At 44.3% G+C, this 15,299-nt stretch overlaps 1 pseudogene; it reads left to right on the forward strand.

Moving 5' to 3' along the window:
- The first annotated feature begins 414 nt into the window (after positions 1-414).
- LOC146863047 (dual specificity mitogen-activated protein kinase kinase 2-like) lies at positions 415-15,005 on the forward strand (annotated as a pseudogene).
- The last annotated feature ends 294 nt before the right edge of the window (positions 15,006-15,299 follow it).

Below are 15,299 nucleotides of genomic sequence, written 5' to 3' on the forward strand. Positions count from 1 at the left end.
CATCTACATTAACAGCTAAAGAATCAGGTAATCTACGGACTTTGATAAACCTGGATTTGGAAAATGAATGTGCCAATATAACTGTGGAAGTTGCTTACCCTCAAATGGGTTCAGGTCTAAATGGAAAAAATCCAAAATCACGGTTTTATCCCCAGCTGACTCCAGGAAATAAGGTGGATATCTTTCATGAAGCGGTAATCATCTACAAGCTAAAAAATACAAAATACTGTGACAACAAAACAAAACAAGAGAGAGAAGCCCTAGTAAATTTAACCTTGGACCAGCAAATTGTAATTAAAGTGGCCGATAAAGGCGGGAACATCATCATCTGGGACAAAAAAGATCATGAAACAGAGGCTTTTCAACAACTGAAAAATAAAAGAGTACTACAAAAAAATGGAGAAAAATCCAACAATGATATTCAAAAGGGATTTAGATTTAAAATTGATGGAGTGGCTCTCCGAGGACCTCATCAATGAAGATGAACGTAAATACTTATCAAGTCAAGTCAAGTCAAAATAGTCTTTATTTCGAATATTTCATCTTAAAAGACATATTAATAATTCATCATGACAATTAAAATTGGAATAAGATTATTAACATTATATATTTAATAAATAACAAGTTAAAAAGCAGTAGTAAAAAAATATTAAACATTTCAATATACATCGACTTGAAGTTGATTATAACATGGGGTTTAATTGTAACATACTCCACGATAATAAGAGTAATACTAAGCTGTATATATAAAAACAATGGTGAAATTTCATCTGTTCCGTAAGAGCCATGCCCAGCTAATGTATTTGGCTAAGCCAATAACCACAAGAGAAGATGTATCTGTCTTTAAAATCCTTCTAGCGGTCTGGGCTGATCTGACACCCAATTCACGACACACAGGACGCAACCAAACTCTTCTTGGTTTGAAGGTATACTGGACAGACAAATAAAAAATGACCAACTGTTTCAACCAAATTTTTACAAGTTGGGCATTTATCACTACCATTTGGGGTCCAACTTGAAGTAAAGGAACATAATGGTAGTGTCCCAATTCTAAATTGGTGATATAGCTTCCAATCCTGCTTTTTGGTTATTACGTCCCAGTATGCTTCGAGAGAGGGTAGATCCTTAATGCACAAATAGGTTGCGGTCAGAGAGCTACCAATCAAGGGAGTAAGGCGATTATGTAAAGTCCATTGCCAATAGGCTTCCTTAAAGATTTTTTTGGGGGGAAAGACTGCCGACGCAGGGTTAGACCACAAATCACCCATGCCCATTCCTGTCAATATGAGTTTGATTTTTGAGAGCCAACTAATTCTATGGGAGCCCCCCATGTCCTTTACCTCGTACAACGCCTTAGCATAAAGGGAAAGCTCTGGGGTAGTCCAAAGGCGTCGCCAAAACGCCAAGGGCCTATACCTGACCATATCCTCAATAGGTTGGCAACCCAGATCGAATAGCAGAGGGATGCGTGGAGTGGAAAGGGGTAGCCCTGTTAATGACCTCAAAAAGTTATTTTGGGCCACCCTCAAGGAGTCCAGATTGCTGTACCCCCATAACTCGGCACCATACATAACTGCAGGAAGGATTTTAGACCCGTAAATTTGCATCACTGGTGCTATGGGTTTAGTGCAGGATTGCCTGTGTTCCTTTAGTAGTGCACCACCTAATTGTGAGTGCTTTAGACTAAGCAATTCTGTTTGAGGCCTCCAACTTAGGTTGTCACTAAAAGTCACCCCCAAATATGTGAATGTGGGAGTCTGTTCCAGCCTGACACCACCCATATCAACCCTGGCTTTTACGGGGCGGGTGCCCCGAAGGACCATGAATTTAGTCTTCCCCACATTGACCTCGAGCTCATGTTCGCGGCAAAACAGCTCAAACCTAGACAGAGCCAATTGAAGCCCCTGTCGGGTTTTGGAGATAAGGAGCGTATCATCCGCGAACATGAGCAAGGGGACTTTCATTCCTGCCAACGAGGGTGCATCAGTCGGAAAGTTAGAGAAATAACTAGTTACACCAATAATAAACAGGGAAAACAATGTAGGGGCCAGAACGCACCCTTGTCTGACCCCTTTGGACACTTCAAATCTCGCAGTTACTTCCCCTGGTTTACCCCATGAAACCTGGGCAAATGTATGAGCGTGCAGTTTAACTAAGAGCCTCAAAAACTCGGCCGGCATACCCATCTCCCGGAGGACCTCCCACAGTTTGGGTCTTGGCACCATATCAAATGCAGACCTGAGGTCCACAAATGCTGCAAAGAGCATGTCCCCCCCAAGGTAGACTTCCTTCCAATATAGTAGTGTAAACCTAAAGGCTTGATCTATGGTTCCTACATGTGTCCGGAAACCTGCCTGAAAAGGCGTCAGGATGTCATTATCGGAAATCCAACTAGTGATGCGGCCCAGCAACAAACGTGCGGTGATTTTTTGGGCCGCATCTATGAGGCTGATCGGGCGGTAGTTGGCTGGGGCAGAGCGATGTCCCTTCTTATAGATTGGCAAAATCTCTGCCCCAAACCAAGAGTCCGGGACCGTCGCTCCACTAGCCAGGGCATTAGCTAGGGTTTTTAAGTAAGGTACCCAAAGATCCTGATCCTCTTTGAATAAGTCAGCAGGGATACAGTCAGGGCCTGGGGCTTTACCGTTCGGGAGAGATTTCAAAGTTAACATCACCTCACTACAGGTGAACTCTAATATTCCTGCATCATTAAATAGCAGCGGGGCATTTACGGTGTTTTCGGTGGACTTAAATTGATTTTCGAAATAACTAACCCACTGGGCAGGTGCAACATGATTAGCCGGAATCATAGCCAGCGGGTTCCTACCCCATTTTAAGAGATGCCAAAAATGGCACATATTTCTTCCCTCACAAGCCTCAAATAGCTCGCGCCAGCGAGTTTCGTCCCAGTTTAACTTTGCTGACCTTTGAGCAGATTTATAAGCAGCTCTACATCTCCTGATCTTTATCGAGTCCCTTGACTTAATGGCTAGGATTAATGCTTTACGCGACTCTCTACATCCTACATCGAACCACGAATTCTCCCTCTGACGAGTGGGTTTAATAGTGGCTGGGACACTTTTGATGAAGAATTTTTTAAGGGCTGTAAATAGTTCACTGTGGATGACCGGAATGAGAGTAATAATCTCTTCCTTGGCGTCATAGCGGGACAGCTTAAACATAGCAACATTGACCAATTCCCTAATAGCAGCCCGAGCAGAGGGATCATGGGCAATCTTAGGCCAACGAACCCTTCTCATGTCATTAGACAGGGTAGCTGGCACCTGCAGGGAGGATACATCATCATTACTACAACCTGAAAAACTACTATCGGTTAGGGTCAGCATCAGTGGGTTATGTTCACTCTCTAACCTATCCGTCACCACCATATCAATGACGTCTGCCCACAACTCACAATTAACCAGGATGTAGTCAATTCTGCTCTTACTTCTGCCATTGTCAAAGGTTGTCATTCCTCCCCTATCCGAGGTTGTTCTTCCATTAACAGCCCGCAACCCCAATTCCAAACAAAGCCCCTTCAAAAATAGTGCTACTTGTGTCCATTTACTAATGGGGTTTAGTTCTAATTGGGGGATACCCCACACAGAGTCCTCACTTTCAGTAAGATACCCATCGTCAGACCCCAAAGGTTCAAAACAAGTGTTAAAGTCACCTGCCACCACCCTGTGGCCAGCTCTAGGTGCGTTACGAAGTAATAGGTCCAATATAAAGACAGAGGGGGGACATTTACCACCGGGAACTCCCCTAAGATAGGTGTTAAATATATGAATATTAAGGCCCTTAGGAGAAGAGACCTGTATGGCCAATATGTCGGGGCTGTCCGTTGGAACTTCCCTGACTTCAATACCTTCGCATTGACGTACCCAAATTGATAGACCACCCACCGGTCTACCTCTAACACCCCTAACAGCTGGTTTAAAGTAATTAACATACCCTACACGATAAATCGGATCCACTGCCCACGTTTCCTGGAAACACCAAATATCAACCTGATCTACAAACGCCACCCAATCAGGAGAGGCCAGTTTAGAGTGGAGACCGGCTATGTTCCAGGAAGAAAATTATAGGCTGTTACTCAGATTTGGCGGGTTCGTAAGCTGTGTCTCCATAGGGGGGTCAATAATAGAACAATCGGGAAGTAAGCTCGTATGAACAGGAGTAACAGACGGGGCAGGTTCGATAGCTTGTGCCAGAGATTGCAAGGCAACAGGTGGCTCCCAACAGGCACACAATGAGCTCCCTTTTAAAACAGGCCATGACATCATAAAGCTATCCCCCTGTCAATCGTTATCCTCCAGGGTGGAAAGAGCAGCAAAGCGATTTTTTAACCTAATTTGGGGGCCAGGTTGAGGGACACAATGGGGGGCTCGTTGCAGCATAAGGGTCGTTGCTCTTACAGGCCTATAAAAATAACCTAGGGGTAGAATCAGAATCTCGTCTTGGGAGGGAGCTTGGTATATTGCCTGCTCCAAGATACGTTCTACCAATAGGGGGGACCTAAAACTTAATACGACACAATCACCTCTCAGGGCCTTTTGGTCATGGCCAACCCAGGACACCCGCCTGACCATTTTAAATTCATCAAATAATGGTTGAGTCGCCCCACACTTTCTGCCTAGGAAATACAAGGCTTTGTTTTTTAAATTAGTCCAATGCTCACTAGTCCCCACCGCCAGTTGGGGGACATTGGCTAGAATGATAGTATAGGGCGTGGCTTCTGGGGGGAGGTGAAGGCTCCTTGAGTCTGCCGATGCCTCTGGGTTAAGTGACACAGGCCTTATCAATTCATCCATAGGCTGGGGATCGATCAAGGAACTTCTTGCTACATTGTGGGCGGACGGGGGTCTAGTAGGAGGAGCCCTAGGTGCTAATAAGTCCAGGGGGTTACTAGTGTGCGTTCCTGTAGTGTTTTGACCAATGGTTGACCTTGCCCTGGTACAGCTGACCTCTTCCTCATTATTCTGAGCTGGTGTGACTACAGCTAGAGTCTGAAGTTTAGTCAGATTAACTTCGATGTGATTAAGTCTGGTTACCACAGTATCGAGTTTAGCCAAAACAGGTTGAATAAGTATCGCTAATTGGTCCCTCAATATGGAGCTTAAGCAATCAAGACTCTGTTGGCTCAAACATTGCATATTATTTGTATATGATGGAGCAATGATTGGGGTTGGGGGCTGGCCGCCCGGGGGACCAATGGCAACTCCAGGGATGGGGGGTTTATTTTGAACCCTGCCTTTCCTCTTTTTACATGGAGGTTCTCTAACTTTAGGGCCTGCTGCTCTAAAATTCGCACGAGTAGTTTACCATTACTGGGGTAGATGGTGGGCTAGAGGGAAGAGGTGTATCAATGAGACCAGAACATAAGGACGTGTTTACTAAACCCCCCAGAGTACAGGAATCCGGATGTGATTCCAATAAGGGATCACTAACAGCTAAGGGGAAAGTGCAAGGCAAAGCTGTAGAGGGATCCAGTGACAGCCTACGTTCCACAGCTAGGATTTTATCAGTTATTTCTAGTTCAACCCTTCTAAGATAATCATCAAGTGTGCCCGCCATCCTTCCCTCTGCCTTCCTTCTACTCATATTGGAAGTAAACTACACGACAAACAGCCCACAAGAAAAACCCCACAAACAGGTACTGAGTGCTACAATAGGACCCAAGCACGATCTCTTACTGAACACCAAGAGGGTAGGCCCAGCCCAGCCACTATCGGCCACTGACGGGCAAGGACGGGCCTGCCCTTGGCCCGGGCTTCGCCCGGGCGCTGCCCGCGCGCGTCCCGCGCTGCGGAAGCTCCCTGGGGCATTTGTAGGAGACCGGCGCGCTGGGATGACGTCAGGCGCTGCGCCGGTGTCAGGGGGTGCTGGGAGATGAAGTCTGAACAGCCGTTCCCCTCACGGCACGGGAATAGAATGCGAGAGGCTGGATTCCCCCACGAGGAAAGCCGTTCCCCTCACGGCAGGTAAGTGGAGTCACAAAAACAATGGCACTCAGCTCCTTCGGCGCGTCCCGCGCTGCGGAAGCTCCCTGGGGCTTTTGTAGGACACCGGCGCGCTGGGATGACGTCAGGCGCTGCGCCGGTGTCAGGGGGTGCTGGGAGATGAAGTCTGAACAGCCGTTCCCCTCACGGCACGGGAATAGAATGCGAGAGGCTGGATTCCCCCACGAGGAAAGCCGTTCCCCTCACGGCAGGTAAGTGGAGTCACAAAAACAATGGCACTCAGCTCCTTAGGCGCGTCCCGCGCTGCGGAAGCTCCCTGGGGCTTTTGTAGGACACCGGCACGCTGGGATGACGTCAGGCGCTGCGCCGGTGTCAGGGGGTGCTGGGAGATGAAGTCTGAACAGCCGTTCCCCTCACGGCACGGGAATAGAATGCGAGAGGCTGGATTCCCCCACGAGGAAAGCCGTTCCCCTCACGGCAGGTAAGTGGAGTCACAAAAACAATGGGACTCAGCTCCTTCGGCGCGTCCCGCGCTGCGGAAGCTCCCTGGGGCTTTTGTAGGACACCGGCGCGCTGGGATGAAGTCAGGTGCTGCGCCGGTGTCAGGGGGTGCTGGGAGATGAAGTCTGAACAGCCGTTCCCCTCACGGCACGGGAATAGAATGCGAGAGGCTGGATTCCCCCACGAGGAAAGCCGTTCCCCTCACGGCAGGTAAGTGGAGTCACAAAAACAATGGCACTCAGCTCCTTCGGCGCGTCCCGCGCTGCGGAAGCTCCCTGGGGCTTTTGTAGGACACCGGCGCGCTGGGATGACGTCAGGCGCTGCGCCGGTGTCAGGGAGTGCTGGGAGATGAAGTCTGAACAGCCGTTCCCATCACGGCACGGGAATAGAATGCGAGAGGCTGGCTTCCCCCACGAGGAAAGCCGTTCCCCTCACGGCAGGTAAGTGGAGTCACAAAAACAATGGCACTCAGCTCCTTCGGCGGAGTTCCCAATCACAGCAATGATTTATTTCTTACCAAAACTCCATATGGATCCTCTGAAACCACCAGGCCGCCCAATTGTGTCAGCGAAAGGATCATTACTTGGACCAATAGCGAATTACAGACTTTTTCATAATGCCATTCGTATTAAATTTTAATTCTTATATAAAGGACACAAATGACCTACTGCGGCACGTTGAAGGGACACCATTGCAAGAATCTTACAAGCTCATAACAATGGTCGTATTATCATTGTATACTAACATTGATAACAACATTGGAACTTGAGCATGTGAATTCTTCCTAAAAGAGAGAAACATACATTATGTTAAGCATATCCAAATGCTCCTTGAGATGATCAGCATGTGTTTGAACCAAAACATATTTCTGTTTGGAGATGACATCTACAAGTAGATAAAAGGAACTGCTATGGGGTTTTCTTTTAGCCCCAGTTACGAATGCCTTGTGATTGGGTGGTGGGAACAACAACTAGCTTGGCACCCACAAAACGACAAATTTGTAAACAGAACACTAATGTGGCTGCGATTCATCGACGGCCTTTTAATCACCTGGGATGGATCGGAGACAGCCTTTCAGGAAATTTTAAAATCTTAAACTCCACATAAGCTAAACTGAATTTCACCTATAATATTAGCAAGGAGAGAGTTACATTCCTGGACACAGAAATATATATAATGAACAATCAAATTCATACTACGCTCCATCACAAAAAACGTCAACAAATGCTACACTCCATTCAGAAAGCTTTCACCAGCCAAGCTTAATTCAGAATATACCATATGGAGAGTTCCTGAGAATTTGACGAATCTGCTCAGAGGAAAATGAATGGCAAAAACAGTACAACATCTGGAAGTTTCAAGCAAAGAGGCTACAAGGAATACAACATAAAGAAATGCTGGATAAGATCGAATCAAAGAACGAGAGAAGAATGCCTAAAAGTGAAAACAGTGACAAAGAAAAACGATCATGAAACAATAAGACTTATCACAATTACTCAAGTGAATCAAAGAAAATCAATGAATTATTAAGAAAAAAATGGAAAATATTCCAATTAGATCCAACAGTGGGAAAAAACCATGAGGAAACATCCAAACGTCATGTTTAGGAGGGCAAAAAATCTTGTAAGGTTTGTCAAATAGTAAAGAATACAACAGCAATAAAGATGGTAAACAACAAAATGTGGCAATTAAGGAGTTGATAATGTGTAAAAGTCAATTTGTTGTCTATGTCATTGAATGCCCATGCTCCCTAAAATACACAGGGAGCACGATTTGTGAACTGAAAACGGATTTTAGAACATGTTCGTGCAACAGTTAATAAAGACAGAGGAAACGCAGGGGCAAAGCACATGGAGTTCCATCACGATGGAAATTCGAAACTTCTACGTATTTACGCAATTGAAACAGTGCTACAAAGTTACCGAGGTGGAGATCGGGAGAAAAAACTACGACAAAGAGAATCTCGACAAATTCAGAACTTTGTTTTTTACCCCGTTTGGTCTAAACCAAAGTGAAAAACAATTGCACATGATTAGGTTGAAAAAGACCCCGTAAATATAAATGAATGATAATATACATAAAAAGGGAGAATGCCCACTGGAGGGCAGTATGTGGGTGAAGAACATGAGAATTGAATTATTCAAATGACAAAAGTCCTGTTTAATTATTTGTAATTGTATATAATCAATCAAATGTCAAAAAATGTTTTTTTTTAAAGAAATTAGATCACTATTTTTCTATGTGTCTTTTATCACTTTTTGTTTAGGAATAACAAAACCCACTACAAATCCCATTTTGCCGGCTATTGTTTGCAAGCTCAGTATATGACATCATGGCAACTAAAATGCTTTTAATTGGTTAATGCAAACTTTGTAGGCCTCATCGTGAGCAAGGTCTCGGTGGAGACCGAAACGCGTCGGTGTGGCTTTCACTCTGTAAAGAAATGGAATAAACAATGGAAACAAAACCTTTCGTGAGTGCGACCTAATTGCTTTTCTCCGGGAAAGATTTGTTGGGATAAATTATTGGCGTAGCTCTGCCAAGAGGTTCTGCACCATTGGAGAGGTGCCGGACAAACCAGCGAACCAGTCAGTGAAGGAGGAATATATATATATATATATATATATATATATATATATATTACCTACTGGCGGTCGCCAGTAGGTAGTTATAGTTAGGACCACATTTCCATAGGAAATCCGCAACATTCTATTTTGAATAACTTTGGCGCCGGTCGACGAATCCTCGCGAATTTTTCAAAATAGGTGGGGCGCTACGCTCCGCTCCTACCCTGAAAGTCTCGGGGGGATTCGTCAAGCGGGGGCTGAGATAAAAGGGGGGTCCCAAAACGCGTTTTTCCCATGCATTTTTCCATAGGACCTTTAGACACAGCTACAGCCCGAACGGCTGAATAGAATTACTTGAAATTTGGCAGAGAGGTAGCCATAAGGTCAAGGAAGTGCCTTTTGCAGGTCTGGTGTAAATCTGTTCAGTATTTCCGGAGAAAATAGCATTTAAAAGCATATATATATCTATATGCGCGCAGGGTGCGCGCACCGTGCGAGCACCGTGCGAGCACCCTAACGTGCGCGAGCGTAATTCTGATTGGTGGTTACATGTTAGTCAACGTTCGAATCGGTCGAAATCAGGAAGTGTCGGCCGCCATTTTGTTTGTTTTCATTGCGAGAGTGAAAAAGGAAGGTGGCGAACGTGAAAAGGGGGCAGGGTAGAGAGTTCCTGACCCCCTAGCCTTTGTCAGGGGGTCCCTGAAGGACCCCGAAGGCAAAAAAATTATTTTTTTTTTTTTAAAAATCGCGGGGGTGCGCGCACAGTGCGCGCACCCTGAAAAACACAAAAAAAAAAGAAAATTTTTACAAAAAAAAAAAAAAAAATTCGCAGGGTGAAAACCAAAAAAAAAAAATCATAATTTTTAATACGTAGTTTATTGTAAAATAAATATATAAAAAAAATAATACATAAATAAATTAGCATTTAAAAAACCGTACAAATTCACTGAAAAAACCATAGGTTTCACACACGTTATAGTTAGGAATTAGCATTTAAAAAACCTTGCAAATTCACTTAAAAAACCATAGGTTTCACACATGTTATAGTTAGCTGGACATTTCACTCATAAAAAACCAATGAAATTCCCCCGTTATAGTTACTGCAGGCAACTATAACTCACGCGACCGCAATCCTCTGCTGATGACGTCAGATATTACATCACTGATGACATATGTGTCTTTCTGAAAAATAAATATTTGTAATATATGTATAGCTAAAGATTAATGGAAGAAGACATGGGTAAATAAGTGTCTAAATACAGTATTAGCATCAGCAGAGGATTGCGGTCGCGTGAGTTATAGTTGCCTGCAGTAACTATAACGGGGGAATTTCATTGGTTTTTTATGAGTGAAATGTCCAGCTAACTATAACATGTGTGAAACCTATGGTTTTTTAAGTGAATATATATATATATATATATATGTATATTCACTGAAAAAAACCATAGGTTTCAGGGACGTTAAAGTTACAAATTAGCATTTAAAAAACCTTTGAAATTCACTGAAAAAACCATAGGTTTCAAGGACGTTATAGTTAGTTGCACATTTCACTCATACAAAACCATATAAATTTGGATGTTATAGTTAGTTGAGCTAACTATAACTCACGCCCCCACAATGCACTGATGATGACATCACATATTACATCATTCATGACATTGTCAGTGACATCACTGATGACATCACTGATGACATCTCAAATGACATCACTGATGACATCATCCAGTGACTGTGTCTTTCTGTAAAGTTTAAATATGTTTTATAAATATATTGGCCAAGGTATATTGAAGAATGAGTGGGTGTATAAGTGTGTGGATGGAGGATTTAGTAGGTGCGTGACTGACTGTATGAGTGAGTGATTAAATGTGTCTTACAGAATTTATGGGTTAGTGTCTAAACTGTGTGAATGTCTGTATCAGTCTGTCGATTGCTGTGTAAGCTGATGCATTGGTTGATAAGTAGCTACATGAGCGTCTATATGGGTTATTGATTGGTTGCCTGAGTATTTGCATGGGTGCCTGTGAGTGTGTGGGGGTGGGTGGGAGGTGTGTGACTTTGTGCATAGATTTGTGAGTTCTTTATTCACTGGGTGTATGGGTTCAAGACTGCATGTGGAAACAGCTGTATGTGGGGGTGAGTGTGTGTATGGGTGTGTTGGTGAGTGAATGGATATCTCAGTGCTACATGTCCAAGTAACTACATATGTAAAACGCAGTGCATAAGAGAGTTGGAGTATATAAATGACTATACATGAGAGTCAGTGATTGTGAGAGTGCTGTATAGATGAGTGTATACTTGTATCAGTGATTGTATAAGAGAGTATGTATATGTTAGTATCACTATGAATAAGTGAGGTTGTGTGTGTATAACTGTATAGATGAGTAAATAGAAGTGTGATTGATTCTTTGCATGACTGACTAAATGTGTGAGTAACTCTGGATGAGTGGTGGTGTGTGAGTGTTTGTATAGGTGTATGAGTGCCTATAATAGTGTTGTATTGATGAGTCACTGCATGTATGAGTGACTGTATGGGTGAATTAGTGGATGTGTGTGTAGACCTAGGAATCAGTGCATGCGTACATAGTAACTGGTATTGGTGTCTCTATTGTTTCAAAAATCGTAGTCTGTATTTTAGAGTGGGTGTATCAAAGGTTTTATTAAGGTATGAGGAGGTGCATCAGATTTTCACATGGATGATGTCATCAGTGATATCATTTGAGATGTCATCAGTGATGTCACTGACCATGTCATGAATGATGTAATATGTGACGTCGTCAGCAGTGCATTGCGGGCGCATGTGTTATAGTTAGCTCAACTAGTTATAACGGCCAAATTTCTATGGTTTTGTACAAGTGAAATGTGCAACTAACTATAACGTCCCTGAAACCTATGGTTGTTTCAGTGAATTTCAAAGGTTTTTTAAATGCTAATTTGTAATGTTAACGTTCCTGAAACCTATGGTATTTTTTATTGATTTTCAAAGGTTTTTAAATGCTCATTTCTGATTATAATATTAATTAAACCTATGGTTTTTTCAGTGATTTTAAATTATCATTCCATTCTCAACCTGGTGAAAACAGCCGATATCGCCAGTTTTCCAGCAATAGCTTCCACAAAAAAAATTGCCACAAATGAGAGCAACAACTAACGCTAATAATAATAATAATAATAAAACAGGCGGTAAGCTGCGTTAGCAGTAGGAATGTAACATCTGCCTTTTACTGGTGTAAAGTAGGATGACTACCTACAGTGTGAAAGGGAGCCCAGCCCAGAATCACATCTGAAGACCAGCTCATGTCATAGAGCTAGTGATCATGCACCTCCCACACCCAAGAAGGCCACAAGACCCACTGCTACCACCCTCAGGACCTACCCCCCGGACCAACCCCCCTACTACCACAGAGGCAGAGCACAACAGGACATCGAACCTTCCAAAAATGGCATGGCCCCTCAGCCACACAATAGCTGACTGTTGTGAGATGTGGCAACCAAACATGTGTGAAGGATGCAAGTTACCCACCAATAATAATGCACACAATACCAAGTATAGCGATGATATACTGTACAGACCTCACTATGCAGAGCACAAACCTCTCCATGTGCACATATACTGCTGGTGCTTGTAGCGTTGTGGACAATTGACGCAACAATATTACCTCAGGCAGTGGGGAAGATCTCGGTCATGTAACTGTGTTATCATCCCCTGTAAGCGGTAGCGCAGTGGGCTGGTCCAACGTACGCCACTCCAGCATAGAAGTGTGAATAAATAGGCTGGGGCTCTGGGCGCGGTTCACTTGTGTGAAGGACAACGCGTCTACCAGAGCAGCAGCCCTCACTCTGCCACGTAGCTGCTGCCATGACCGCGGGCCTCCTCGACACAGGCACCCTGCGAACACAGCGGCACAGCACCGGTGAGTTACGTCTGTACACACTACTGTCTTCGATCTACACTGCGGACAGCAGGGGTCACAATTCAGATGGAGTCGCGATTGCAGATGACGCAGTCCAGCAGGCAAGACACATTGCTCCCAGTGTGGCCCATACGGACCATGCATCATCGCACGCTGCGTACACTCTGAGCGCCAGAGGTACCACTAACTCAGACAGATGTAGCTCACACCTGGGTCTGCCTTCCCTTTGTCTTCCAAGTAAGCCAGGCTCCAATCCCACTTGGAGAGAAGCTGCCTCAGAACTGGTTTTGATTGACCATAGAGGATAGGTTGCTCATTTCCCTGACCACAACTCAAGGATGGGCCCAGGAGCTCTGCACAGGTGACTGCCATGTTTGACACTACTAGACGAAAGACTGAATTTGCTGCTAATACTTGTGAGGAGAATCCTGAAGGCTGGGCCTGCTCCCACTTGTCCAAGGACAAAGAAGTTGGTTCCAAGTGTGTTGGAAATGGGGTTTCTGGCTGACTGAGGTATGCACCTTAGCCAGGCAGAACCCACCACTATAGTCAAGGCAAGTAAGTTACACACCAAATATATCCTGTGCTTACCCTCTGGTAGCTTCATGCTGAGCAGTCAGACGTATCATCAGAGGCAAGGTGTAAAGCGTATGCACAACACACTCACACAGAAACACAATGACCACCACAAAAAAAACACCACACAAGATTATAGAAAAAATATAGAATATATTGTGCATATAACATAGACCAAAATAACTTGAATCTGAACTATTGTGCATATCATGCAATTACTGAAATAGTATTCGTTACCCTGTCAATGCAAGGATCAAAACGACATCCATTCTAATAGCAGGGCATTAAATGCAGCTGTTTGGTTATGGGTAAAACACATCAATCACCGACTCTGGGCAAGTAATGCAAAAATGATTAGCGTAAATCACATATCATTATACGATACACATAAGCACAAAATACATGTGCTTCTACTAGCAATTATATGGTACTTTCTGGGCTGTCATCTACACCAGACAAAAGACAAGAACACTATTACCCAAGTACAGTTCTTATTATCACAATAAATGCCTGAAGGGCACACCGTGTTTAGATATGCATACACTTCCTTGAGGGACGATAAATCCACATGAAATACAGCACGGAAGTTAATTCATTTGGAGATTAAGCCAGCCATCAGGAATCAGATTTTTTGGAAACTGCAAGTGCTACATGAGTGCAACTCCCCGTACATTGTGGGCTTCTACGGTGCCTTCTACAGCAATGGAGAGATTAGCATTTGTATGGAGCACATGGACGGTGGATCTTTGGATCAAGTACTGAAAGAAGCCAGGCAGATCCCAGAAGAGATACTGGGAAAAGTCAGTATTGCAGGACTCCGCGGTTTGGCATACCTAAGAGAAAAATATCAGAGCTTGCACGGAGATGTAAAGCCTTCTAACATCCTAGTGAACTGCAGAGGAGAAATTAAGTTGTGTGATTTTGAAGTAAGCGGGCAACTCATAGACTCCATGGCCATTTTCTTTGTGGGCACGAGGTCCTACATGTCGCCAGAACAGCTACAGGGTGCACATTATTTAGTGCAATCCGATATCTGGAGTATGGGTCTGTCACTAGTTGAACTTTCAATTGGCAGAGACCCCATCCCGCCACCTGATGCCAAGGAACTTTAAGCAATATTTGGTCGACTGATGGTGGATGGAGCAGAGGGTGAATCCCACAGCATCTCCCCTAGGTCGAGACCCCCAGGACGCCCCATCAGCAGCCACGGGATTGATAGCAAGCCAGCTATGGCAATCTTCGAGCTGCTGGATTACATAGTGAATAGGCCCCCACCAAAACTACTTAGTGCTGTGTTCACACATGATTTCCAGGATTTTGTACATGAACACTTAATTTAGAATCCAGCAGAACCGGCGGATTTGAAGCTACTTATGACTCACACCTTCAACAAGCGGTCTGAGATAGAAGAGGTGAACTTCACAGGCTGGCTGTGTAAGACGCTCGGCATTAACTACCCCAGCACCCCAACCCATACTGCTGTGTGAAAAAGGGTAACGTCTGCCGGTTCACATCGGTCCATCTATCCGTCAGTCTGGCTGTCTGCACTGTTTCCTGTCAAAAGAACCCTCTTGCCCCTTACTCCTCTAGTTTAGTCCTCTGCAACACATATGGATGGAGTCGAGGAAGAGGAGTGGAGGAAGAAGCAGACAGACATTGGCTTGCTGTTCATTTTAATAATACACGTGTCTCAGTTTGGCTAAGTCCTGGACACTTGGGATGGGTTTGGGAGAAGGAAATGCGTGTGGCGTTGTTGCTGCTTGGCCTCATTCAACCGTGTC

This window comes from Triturus cristatus, chromosome 2_2 (assembly GCF_964204655.1).
Source record: "Triturus cristatus chromosome 2_2, aTriCri1.1, whole genome shotgun sequence".
NCBI lineage: Eukaryota > Metazoa > Chordata > Amphibia > Caudata > Salamandridae > Triturus > Triturus cristatus.